Source organism: Mobula hypostoma, chromosome 4, assembly GCF_963921235.1.
Source record: "Mobula hypostoma chromosome 4, sMobHyp1.1, whole genome shotgun sequence".
Lineage (NCBI taxonomy): Eukaryota > Metazoa > Chordata > Chondrichthyes > Myliobatiformes > Myliobatidae > Mobula > Mobula hypostoma.
This window is the reverse complement of record NC_086100.1, coordinates 15283179-15296452: the sequence shown is the minus strand read 5'-3', so window position 1 is coordinate 15296452 and position 13274 is coordinate 15283179. Positions and strand designations below refer to the sequence as shown.

The window sequence follows — 13274 nt, the reverse complement described above, 5'->3', positions numbered from 1 at the left end:
CGGATGAAATACAGGGTAGTGAAGTTTATGTTCATGCAAGCAGGTAATTCCAAAGAATAAAGGCATAGATTATTTTCTCAATGGGAAGAAAATTCAGCACTCAGGGACTTTGGCTTCTTTGTGTAGGAATCCCCAAGGGTTGATTTGCAGGTTGAGTCAAATGCAATGTTAGCATTCATTTTGAGAAGGCTAGAATGTAAGAGCAAGGATGTGATGCTCTGGACATATAAGATGTTGATGAGATTGCATGGAGTATTGTGAGCAGTTCTGGGCTCCTTAGCTAAGAAGAAAATATGCTGGCATTGGAGAGGGTTCAGAGGATGTTCACGAGAATAATTCCAGGAATGAAATGGTTAATGTATGAGGAGTGTTTGATGGCTCTGGGCCATACTCACAGGTGTTTGGAAGTATAAGGAGGGATCTCATTGAAGCCTATTGAATATTGAAAGGACTGGAGAGAGTGGATGTGGAGAAGATGTTTCCTATAGTGTGTGAGTCTAGGACCAAGGGTGAGCTTCAGAATAGAGAAATGTCCATCTGGAACAGATAAGAAGGAATTTTTTTTCAGTAGAGAGTAGTGAACCTGTGGAATTCATTGCCGCAGATGGCTTTGGAGGCCAGGCCATTGAATATATTTAAATTGGAGGTTGATAGGTTGTTGATTAGCCAGGGTGTCAAAGGGTCAAAGGCTATGGGGAGAAGGCAGGAGAATGGGGTTGAGAGGGGTAATAAATCAACCATGATGGAATGGTGGAACGGACTGAATGGGCCAAGTGACCTAATTCTGCTCTTATGTCTTTGTTTATTTATTGAGATACAACATGGAATAGGCCCTTCGAGCCATTCTGCCCAGCAACCCCTGACCTAACCCTAACCTAATCATGGGGCAATATATGATGACCAATCAAACTACCAAATGCTTTATCTTTGGACTGTGGGAGGAAACCGAAGCACCCGAAGGAAACCCACGCGGCCATGGGAAGAACGTACAAGCTCCTTACAGGCAGCGGCGGGAATTGAACTCGCATCACTGGTACTGTAAAGCGTTGTGCGAACCACTACGCGACTGTGCCGCCTATGGTCTTAATATTTGCGTGATGTGTGTACGTTTGTGTGTGCTTGTGTGCATATTCCATTACTGTACATTTTGTGCATGCCTATCATGCATACTTCATGTTTGTACGTGCACAGTCTGTATAAAGTACGGAAGTACAAATGCATGCGCATGAGAATGTATGTGCCATCTGTGTGTGTGTGTACTTAGCGTCTGTGCTTTTTGTGTGTCCCTTGTGTCTGTATATTTGTACATGCTTGTGTATATGAGTGTGAGTAAGAGAGAGTTAGACAATTAACTCCCATCTACATCAAGTACCCTGCACAAACATGTAGCTCTTTGTGCTTGGGGCGATAGGGTGAAGTGATAAGGCTGTGGCCTGTTCTTTTTTTGCACTGTGAGCCTTATCACTCAGTGACACACCAGGCAGCTTGGTGAAAAAAGCAGCAACAGCGCCTGTGGCAGAAACCACTGCCCATATTCCAGGAAGAAGTGTCAGGTTTTTTTTCTTCTCTTGCAAAGGCAGATGCAGCAATCAGATTAAAACCGAAGTCACATTTAATGCGACTCCTGATTGGTCCAATCAGCAGGGTCTGTTAAAGTCGGTTTAAGAAAAATAAAAGTGCAAAAGTGTTAGATTGTTCCAGTGGAATTCCTTAGGGTCTTGAGTTTTCTGGAATTTATTGTGTCTCATGAAAACTGATGTGCACTTTTACAACAACCCAAGGAGTTAAAGCCAGTGTTAAAAATTATAATATATTCAAAAATTGGTCAGTTGTCATGGTAACCAGCAAGGGAGGGTGGTTGGTTCTGAGTGGCTAATTTGGTGCTCGTGGACCCATACTGTCTGAGGAGGATCTGACTCAAAGCCACTCTCTCCTTCCCCTCCCAACCAGGTCACCTGCATCCTCGGACTCCCACAGAAGTTCTAAACCCAGAGAGCAGACAGCACCACCCCCACGGGTGATAACCTCCAGCTCTGCTCTCTGACTGAATCAAGGAAGAGGCAACAACAGTGAACGAGAAAGCAGGTCAGTGTTTTTGAAGTTGATCCTTGGGTTACTTCTGTCTGAAGTTTGCTTATTTGTGCCATAAAATTTCCGGATTTTTGACGAAGAGAGTGGCTTGTGACACGGTGACAATTACATGAGCACTTTTAGTCACTTTGGTAATTGAATGTCTGCCTTTACCATGGGTCCAGTCCACCAGCCATAGACATCAATCCTTGCCTTTCATTGTGATGTGAGCTGATGGCTGCGAGGGCAGGAAACAAGCTCAATCTACCACATTATTCCTTCATTCCACAGGACCACCTAAAAGGTCAGAACTGCAGCTTCAAGGGTTGGGAGGAGAGGACGGGTTGGGAGGGGTGTTGCTGCCTTTGATTTGGAGTTGTAGACCAGGAGAGACTCTATCAGTCACTGTGGAGTCACTGTGAAATACGCCTGTTTCCTGGAGCTGCTGGGTTTTCTGTTGAAGACAATTTCCTTGTCACGCAGTACAGTGTCAACTTCCCCTTAAAAAATGGCGCGATGGTGTTGAAAGAGGGAGCGGACATCTTGCAATGAGCGGAGTGGTAATGCAATCCAGCAAAGCAGATTGCTTCAGCTTTGTCCCTGACTTTTGGCTAAAGTTAGACCCTTGAATGCAGAATCCCTTGAAAGAAAGGCACCCCCTCCCCATTAAAATCTGTTGGCTGGAGATCTTTCAGTTCAGCTGTGGCAGGAAATGAGGCAGAACATACCAGGGTGGGGAGAGACGTTGAATGGAAGTGGGTTGGTGTTCAGTGACTTCATTAAAGATGGCCTCGGGCACCTCAAGCACTTTAGTTCTTCCAACATTTGGAAATGCTGTTTCTGCTTTTACACTTCTGCATTATTGGCTGATAAGAGTTCCGCCTGCAACAGAAGATTCTGCTGTCGTTGTGCAGGGGCATCTTTTGCATAAAAAAAAACCTGCACATATTGAAACAATCAGTGGTGGAATAATGTCACAACCATGCTGTTACTCCGCTTGAATGGACATTTTTTCCTTCTCCCCTCTGTCATTGGGAAGAAAATACAAAAGCCTGAAAACACATACCACCAAGCTCAAGGACAGCTTCTACCCCACTGTAATGAAACTATTAACTTGCTGCTTAGTACAGTAAGATGGATTCAACATCACAATTTACCTTGGATGATCTTGCATTGTATTGTTTACCTGCCCTGCACACCCTCCGTAGCTGTTACTCTTTATTCTGCCCCTGTTATTGTTTTACCACCTTCTACCTCAGTGCAAAGTGTACTGATCTGATCTGCATAAACAGTATGCAAAACAAGCTTTTAACTGTATCTCAGTATATAGATGGATAGTAGCTTGGTATAACAATGGTTCTGAGGTGACCCCAAGAATCTGCATAGTTGCGGACACAGCTCAGCACAACACAGAAACCAGCCGCCACCCCCACCTCCCTCCATGGACTCTGTCTATACTACTCGTTGCCTCAGTAAAACATCCAACATAACCAAGGACCTCATTGACCCTGGATATTCTCCTTCTCCCCGCTCCAATCAGGCAGAAATGACAAGAGCCTGAAAGCATGTACCAATGGGCTCAAGGACAGCTTCTACCCCATTGTAATAAAACTATTAAATTGCTGCTGAGATAGATTGACCTCATTATGATCTTACACTTAAGATCATAAGGGAGCTAGGGCTTTACTCTTTGGAGAGAAGGAGGATGAGAGGAGACATGATAGAGGTGTACAAGATAATAAGAGGAATAGATAGAGTGGATAGCCAGCGCCTCTTCCCCAGGGCACCACTGCTCAATACAAGAGGACATGGCTTTAAGGTAAGGGGTGGGAAGTTCAAGGGGGATATTAGAGGAAGGTTTTTTACTCAGAGAGTGGTGGGTGCGTGGAATGCACTGCCTGAGTCAGTGGTGGAGGCAGATACACTAGTGAAGTTTAAGAGACTACTAGACAGGTATATGGAGGAATTTTAAGGTGGGGGGGTTTATATGGGAGACAGGGTTTAAGGGTCGGCACAACAATGTGGGCCGAAGGGCCTGTACTGTGTTGTACTTTTCTATGTTCTATGTTCTATGACACGTTCTATAGGCTGAAGGGTCAGTTTATGTGCTGTCCTTTTCTTTGATGCTGTGGCTCTACCAATACCAATATTGAACCAAAACTGAAACACCTAGTCATACACAATGCATAGTTTATTCCTTAGGGGATATATGTAGTTGACTATTGAAATCTCTTGGCCCATGTTTCTTTGGCTCTTAGAGGTTCGTGGATGGCAGTATTTCGATATGTTTGTTTACAGAGTTATCAGGACGAAAGCACTCCCAGAGAGAAACCCCAACAAATGAACACTGAGGAAATCACCTCAACTGGTGATGAAACATCTGCAAGCTAATTGGCAAGCTCGATGAACACCTCAACCCAAACTACCAATACTCAGCACCATTTTAAACAGATGATCTCCATCACCAAAAATATTAGCTAGATAGACCTCAACACTCGGAGCATAACTTCCTCTCAGCATTGCCTTCAGGGGGAGGAACAGGAGACCGGAAACCCACACTCAACATTTTAGCTGCAGCTTCTTCCCCTCTGACGTCAGATCTCTGAGTGATCCTTGGACACTACCTCACTATTCCCCTTTGGTTTATTTGTTACATTTTTTTCTCTTTCTTGTAACTTTTAGTAATTCTTATGTCCTGCACTGTCAGTCATACATATGTCAATGATTCTGACTGTAACTGTTAAGTCATTTCATGGTTATTATTATTAATCTAATGGGGAACCAGCCTCTGTTAGGCGAAACCAGGTGAGTGGATGGGGGAGAAGGGAAAAGGAAATATTGTAAAAAGATGGCAGGTGGAAGACATAAAGGGCAGAAGAAGATGGAATCTGATAGGTGAGGACAGTAAAACATGGAATAAAGAGAAGGATCTGAGGAACAAGAGGAAGGATAATGAATGTGATGGGCAGATCATGGGTTTGACAGAGAGTAGCACAGAGTGAACACTAAGAGAGGGTGTTACAGAACTCCCACCAAAGAGAGTAGGAAAGCTTCCACTGTAGGAGCTGAACAGTCCAGGTTTCTGCATCGCAATCGAATAACGTGACCACTATTCTACCAGAGGTGTAATGGTGCTCCTTCCCTCCACTAGCCTGCAGGATACCCATGGGCGAGGTGTAGCACCTGGTTAGCCCCCCGATCAGGGTCAAGTGAAGCCATGAGAGCAGGCGGTGGGTGGTCGCATGAGCAGCTGGTGCATATCACAAGTCCAGGTGATGTGACCACTGACACCAGGCAGACAATCTCTGAAGGATATTTGCAATGGCTGGGATCACCCAACTTGTAAAGACACTGTCCAGAAGAAGGGAATGGCAAACCCCTTCTGTGGAAACATTTGCCAAAAACAATCATGGGCCACGGAAAGACCATGATCGCCCACATCATGTGATATGGCACACAGCGAGTGAATTATGCCATTATGTCTATGATCACAACCTTAGAAGTGGACTTGCAATGAACTAAATACTCTGGTGTGACCCTGTAGGCTTTACTCACTCTTATGAATTTACTGCAACATCCACTGGCCTGTTCCATATACCATTGTCCCTCATCCTTCAATTCCTGTGATTAACATTACAAGGAAGAGTTGACCCAGCGGCTTCTTGTAAATGAGATTACCAACCTTCCCACATTCTCTACAAGCGGCGTTCTTTCTGAACTTCACTTTTGAAAGGTTTTGTTCGAATTCTTGGACTTTACCCAGTCATACTGAATTCCTGAAGTAGCCGGAATCAGTGTGGAACTGGAACTGGAATTGAAATTGGTTTATTGCTGTCACTGCAAGTGACAATAACGAACCAATTCCATAAGACATCATCATCATCATTATGTACTACGTCATGTGATGTAGGCGATCATGGTCTTTCACCTGTCTTTTATTTTTTGGCGGGTGCGTGCACGCGTGCGTGTGTGATGTTGGCGGGACAATGTCTCTCACCTGTCCTTAATCTGAGAAGTTCTAATAAGTTTTTCAAAACATTTACCTGTCTATCCCTTGATGTAGCTCATGAATGTCATGCACTGTTGACCACAATTTCTTCTTCCATCAATTGTTCCCATCTCTGAAAGATATTTGAGCTTTTCTTTCTTCAATACAGGTCCTAGAAATTCCAGCTGATGTTTTCTGATCGATGATATCAGCTCTCTTCTTATTTCAGCTTCTGGCAGCACTTCCTCATTTGTTCCTCTGTCCTTCCAAGATATTTACATCATTCTCCTCAAAAACCACATTTCTGCAGCTTTGAGTCACCCTCATTTTGTTTTGATATTTTTCAATATTCGCTTCCATATGTTAGAGTGGAATAAATGTAGCACTGCAACACTGAGCTTCATACTCTTAGAAATTATGTTATTCTTTTGTATCTTGCTCAAATGCATGAATGTGCATTTAGTAATCACAATCCTTCTAATTTCAAAATCAGAATATGAAATAGGAGCAAAAATGGGCCATTCAGCCCATAGAGTCTGCCTCACCTATCCCAATTCCATTTCCAAACTGAAGTACAAACGTTTTACAATAAAAACCTTCTCTTGCATACTGTTCATACAGATCATATCACTACAGAGGGTATTGGAGTAGTACAAGGTAAAACAATAGCAGGATGCGGAATAAAGTTCAGCAGCTACAGCGAAAATGTAGTGCAGTAGATAATAAAGAGTAAGATCAAAACGAGGTAGATTGTGAGGTCAAGAGTCTATCTTAGGGGAACATTCAATTATCTTATAACAGTGGGGTATATAAGACTGGTGGTACATGGTTTCAACTTTTGTTTCTTCTGCTTTTGAGATATTAATTGATCGGTGGAGAAGTTTGTTTTCTAAAATTGATATCTTGAATGCTTTGATCAGATTATTCATAATAAATTCCTGCAAATTTTGACTGTAAAATCTACCCTTGCGTTTTAATTCTCATAGATCAAATGTTATCCTGGAAAATGCATGCTGTATTCTATTCCAGTCCTCAAAATCCTCCTTAAGTAGTGATGCTCAGACGATTTATAGGAGCTGTTTAGTGTCAAATTAAGACATAAACTAGCATAGAAAGAGTATTAAAAGGCATAGATTGTTTTCTAAATGCAGAGCATATAAGGAATCAGACATGCAAAGGGACTTGGGATTTCTTGTACAGGTTAATTTGCAGGTTGAGTCGATAGTAAGGAAGGAAAATGCAATGTTAACACTCATTTCGAGAGGACTAGAATATAAAAGGAAGGATGTAATGTTGAGGCTTTGTAAAGCATTGGTCAGACTGCACTTGGAGTATTGTGAACACTTTTAGGCCCCTGATTGAAGAAAAGATCTGCCGGCATTAGAAGGGTCCAGAGGAGGACGTATGAGGAGCATTTGATGGCTCTGGACTTGTACTCAATGGACTTTAGAAGAAGAATGGGGTTGGGGGTCTCTCATTGAAACATATCAAATATTGATGAGAGGATCTTTCTGATAGTTGAATAGTCTAGGACCAATGGGTACTTCTTCAGAATAGAACCATGTCCCTCCAGAATAAAGATGAGGAGGAATTTCTTTAGTCAGAGAATGATGTATCTATGGAATTCATTGCTAAAGATAGCTGTGGAGTCTCTAGGTATACTTAAAGTGGAAGTTGATAGGTTATTAATTAGAAAGGGTGGAATACTCCATAATTCTAGTGATCCATGCTCCAATAGACCATATTTTTATGGTTGTTTAAAGGTTCTGTTGCACTATTCACTTTGAATAATCCACACTGAAGAACACATGACTTGAATCGATATAGCTCCTTTCACGGACTCACTGTTCCCCAGAGAATTGTGAAGTCAGACATAACATAAGGCACATGATACACTGTTTAAGTGGCAATTGGCTCATTATTGTCATATGTACCATTGTCGAGTGAAAAATCTTGTTTTGCATGCCACCTACACAGATCGTTTAATCACATCAGTTGATTGAGATGGTACAATAACAGAATGCAGAATAAACTGTTACACTTGCAGAGAAAGTGCAGTGCAGGCAGACAATAAGCTGCAAAGTCATAATGTGGTAGATTGTGAGGTTAAGTTTCCATCTCATCATGCCATTCAGTAGTCTTCCAATAGCAGTTCGCCTAATCTCAGCCATTGGGAAAGTATTGGGGTCTATTATTAAGGATGAGGTTTTGCAGTACTTGGAGATTAATGATAAAATAAGTCAAAACCAGCATGGTTTCTGTAAAGAGAAATCTTGCCTGACAAATCTCTTAGAGTTCTTCAAGGAAGTGAGAAGCAGGGTGGGCAAAGGAGAAGTAGTGGATGATTTTCAGAAGGCGGTGGATAATGTGCCAAACATGAGGCTGCTTAACAAGATAAAGTCCTATGGTGTTACAGGAAAGATACTGGCATGGACATGGGAATGGCTGACAGGCAGGAGGAAGCAAGTGGGAATAGAAGGGGCCTTTTTTGGTTGGCTGCCGGTGACTAGTGGTGTTCCTCAGAGGTCAGTATTGGGACCACTATTTTCCCTTTGTTTGTCAATGATTTAGATAATGGTGGCTTTGTGGCAAAATTTGCGGATGATACAAAAACAGGTAAAGGGGTTGGTAGTGCTGAGGGAGCAATGCGATTACAGCAGAGCTTAGACAAATTGGAAGAATGGACAAAAAGGTGGCAGATGGAATACAGTGTTGGGAAATGTATGATAATGCATTTTAGTAAAATGAACATTAGTGCAGACTATCATCTAAATGGGGAGAAGGTTAAAACATCAGATGTGAAAAGGGACTTAGGAGTCCTCGTGCAAGACTCCCAGAAGGTTAATATACAGGTTGAGTCTGTGGGAAAGAAGGCAAATGCAATGTTGGCATTTATTTCAAGGGGTATAGAATATAAAAGCATGGAGAAATGCTGAGGCTTTATAAGACACTAGTCAGGCTACATTTGGAGGATTGTCAACAGTTTTGGGCCACATATCTCAGAAAGGATGTGTTGTCATTGGAGAGGAGGTTCATAAGGATGATTCCGGGAATGAAGAGGTTAAAGTATGAGGAGTGTTTGGCAGCTTTAGGCCCCCTATACTCACCGGTATTTAGAAGAATATGTGGGGATCTGATTGAAACTTACTGAATGTTGAAATGACTAAAAAGGGTGGATGTGAAGAGGATGTTTCCTATGGTAGGGGCTATCCAGAACTAGAGGACACAGCCTCAGAATTGAGGGGTGACCCTTTAGAACAGCGGTAGGAAGGAGTTTTTTTTAGCCAGAGAGTAGTAAATCTGTGGAATTCTCTGCCACAGACTGCGGTGGAGGCCAAGATCATGGGCATATTTATAGCAAAAATTGATAGTTTCCTGTTTGGTCAAGGCACCAAAGGTTATGACGAGAGGACAGGTGTATGGGGTTCAGTGTGATCCGGGATCAGCCATAATGAAATGGCGGAGCAGACCTAATGAGGTGAATGGCCTAATTCTGCTCCTACGTCTTATGGTCTTATAGCTAAATAGAAACTGCTCTTGAGCCTGGTGATATGTGCTTTCAGGATTTTGTATCTTCTGACCAACGGGAAAAGAGGGAAAGCCCAGGGCCTTTTATTATGCCAGCTGCTTTAACAAAACAGAAGGAGATATTTACGGATTTGAGAAATGGGAGTTTGTTATGACTGGGATGGGTGGGGTCTCTGCCTAATCTGGCTGATTTACTAAGGCAAGAAGAAATGTAGTCAGAGTTCAGGAAAGGAAGGCTGGCTTCTGTGAAGTACTGAGCTGTGTCTAAACTCTCTGCAGTTTCTTTAGTCTTGGGCACAGCAGTTGACATACCAAACCCTGGTGCATCTAGATAGGATACTCTCTAAGGTGCATCAATAAAAATTGTTGAGTGTCAACCAAGTGTTGCTGATATTCTTTCAGTGGCCACGTTATCAGACACATCTGTACACCTGCTCATTAATGCAAACATCTCATCAGCCAATCAGGTTGCAGCAACTCAATGCATAAAAGCATGCATACATGGTCAAGAGGTTCAGTTGTTGCTCAGACAAACATCAGTGGAGAGACGAAATGTGATCTCAGTGACCTCAACCATATAATCAATGTTGGTATCAGACAGTCTAGTTCGAGCGTCTGAGAAACTGCTGATTTACTGGGATTTTCATGTAGAAAACTCTAGAGTTTACAGAGAATGGTGCAAAAAAAAACAAATAAAAACATACAAACAACAGGAATTCTGCAGATGCTGGAAATTCAAGCAACACACATAAAAGTTGCTGGTAACGCAGCAGGCCAGGCAGCATCTCTAGGAAGAGGTGCAGTCGACGTTTCAGGCCGTGACCCTTCATTAGGACTAACTGAAGGAAGAGTTAGTAAGAGATTTGAAAGTTGGAGGGGGAGGGGGAGATCCAAAATGATAGGAGAAGACAGGAGGGGGAGGGATGGAGCCAAGAGCTGGACAGGTGATAGGCAAAAGGGGATACGAGAGGATCATGGGACAGGAGGTCCGGGAAGAAAGACAAGGGGGGAGGGACCCAGAGGATGGGCAAGGGGTATATTCAGAGGGACAGAGGGAGAAAAAGGAGAGTAAGAGAAAGAATGTGTGTATAAAAATAAGTAACAGATGGGGTACGAGGGGGAGGTGGGGCATTAGCGGAAGTTGGAGAAGTCAGTGTTCATGCCATCAGGTTGGAGGCTACCCAGACGGAATATAAGGTGTTGTTCCTCCAACCTGAGTGTGGCTTCATCTTTACAGTAGAGGAGGCCGTGGATAGACATGTCAGAATGGGAATGGGATGTGGAATTAAAATGTGTGGCCACTGGGAGATCCTGCTTTCTCTGGCGGACAGAGCGTAATAAAAACATACAGTGAGTGGCTGTTCTGTGGGCAAAAACACCTTGTTAATGAGATAGGACTGAGGAGAATTGCCAGACTGGTTCGAGCTGACAGGAAGGCAACAGTAATTCAAATAACCACACGTTACAACGGTGGTGTGCAGAAGAGCACTTCTGAAAGCAACAGCACATCGAATCTTGAAGCGGATAGACTAAGCAGCAGAAGATCACAAACATACAGTCAGTGACCCTTTATTAGGTACAGGCAGTACCAATTAAAGTGGCCGCTGAGAGTAAGTACTAAGTAAGTGCAGAGGCAGGGAATAGGAGGAAGGAGAATAGGGCAGAACAGATGTGATACTTAAAACTGCACAGATGGAGGCCACTCTATCCTTTGGGTCAATGCAATCCCATCAATCCAACTCCCTTTCTCCTTTTCTCTCACATGCAGAATAACCTCTGTTTGATTCTTTTAGCCAATTAGATACACTAACGAGTTACTTAGTTAGCCAGCCCGGAATGTCTCTGGGATGTAGGAGGAACCCAGAGCACCCAAGAGAGAATAGTATAGTCACAGGGAATCAGACAGCCCTGGAGGCTGGGCAGGGACCTGGAGCCTTGAGGTAGTGGTAGTCACAGCCGCGTCGCTCTGCATCAAATAACAAAGGGGATGATGGTGCAAGGAAAAGGAAGCAGGGCAAGGAAATAGGACTGTGCTTGTAGAGGGTGTGAATGATTCCACCAACGTCAGTCTGCCTTCTGAGAAACTGAGACAGGACGAGCGTATCAGATCATTGTTAATTATGGTTCGTTAGAAGCAGGTTGAAACGTTTCACATCAGGATGAGTGACAAAGAAAAGCAGCAGAGTGCCTCGTAAGAGTGGGATTTCAGTATTAATTGGCTGGGCTGATAGTTGAATGCCACGGCACTTTCCAATTTCATTTTCAGCCAGCTTTGATGGGTCGGTCACCAAGTCCATAAGACACAGGAGCAGCATTAAGCTATTCTGCCTATTGAAGACCATATCCTTCACCTCTCAAGGGCAGAGACTTGTCGTGTTGCATCTTGTTTTCCAGTTTGCCACTTGTTATTAATTTGATTGCTGGACTCAGGAGGACAAGCAGTTTAGTCTTTGCCTATCACCCCACTTGTCTCTGGATCCAGCACATCATTCCCCGCAATGTCTGCCATCTCCAGCGGGATCCTACCACCAAACACATCTCTACCGCCTCCCCTACTCTCTGCTTTTTGCAAGGAATTCCCCCTCCACGATTCTCCTGTCCATTCCCCTCTCCCCACTGATCTGTCTCCTAGCACCTATCCTTGCAGGCATAATAAGTGCTACACCTGCCCATTAATCTCCCCCTTTACCGTCATTCAGGGGTCCAAACAGTCATTCCAGCAGAGGCAACACTTCTCCTGCAAGTCTCTCAGGGTCATCTACCATATCCGGTGCTCCCAGTGCAATTTCCTCGACTTCAGTAAAGTAGGGAGACTGCTTTGTCGCGCATCTTCACTTCATTTGCAACAAGCAGGACTTACTGGCGGCCAGCCATTTAAATTCCAATCCCCATTCCCATTGTGACATGTAGGCTTGTGGCCTTGAAGCTTAAATGTCCACACGTCATACTTTGCCTGGGTAGCTTCCAATCTGATGGCATGAACATCGATTTCTCTAACTCACGTAATTTCTCTCCCTTCCCCCTTCTCTCCCATTCTTCATTCTGGCTCCCTTCTCACCTCTTCTCTTCTCCTTACCTGCCTAACCCCTCCCTCTAGTGGTCCTCCTTCCTTTTCTCCGCTCCCATCAGATTCATTCTGCTTCAGCCTGTTACCTTTTCCACCTATCTCATCAAAGCTTCTTATTTCATTCTCCCCTCCTCTACCCACCCACTTTCCTCTCACCCAGTCTCACCTATCTCCTGCCAGCTTGTACTCCTTCTCCTCCCTTACCTTCTTAGTCCCCCTTCCTTTCCAGTCCTGACGAAGTGTCTCATCCTGAAATGTCAACTCTTTATTAATTTCCATAGATGCCGTGTGTCATGATGAGTTCCTCCAACATTTTGTGTGTGTTACTAAAGATTCAAGATTGTATGATGCCATTTCCTGTACACAAATGTAAAGGAGAATGAAATAATTGTTACTCTGGATCTGATGCTGCTCAAAAATACACAATAAGATAAAGAACAAAATAAAAAAACACAATAAATATAAATTCTTAAGATAGCTTATATACATAGATTGATTGTATGTCCATAAAGTCATGCTAGACACAGGAGTGGCTTACATAGGGTGATAATACAGGAAATGATAAAGTAGGGGCGGTTTGAGTATAGGAATATATTTCTTGTCCAGACTCAGTGTCAGAAG

At 43.4% G+C, this 13274-nt stretch overlaps 1 protein-coding gene across 3 annotated transcripts in view; it reads left to right on the top strand.

The window, feature by feature from the left end:
- The first annotated feature begins 1889 nt into the window (after window positions 1–1889).
- mbnl1 (muscleblind-like splicing regulator 1) overlaps window positions 1890–13274 on the top strand; it is a 331477-nt gene continuing 320092 nt past the window's right edge. For 2 of the 3 annotated variants that reach the window (XM_063045320.1, XM_063045323.1), the window contains exon 1: window positions 1892–2085. The gene's annotated coding sequence lies outside the window, so the exon portion shown is untranslated. Of the gene's footprint in view, window positions 2086–13274 lie in introns of all 3 variants that reach the window. The other variant, XM_063045328.1, reaches the window with a different exon arrangement.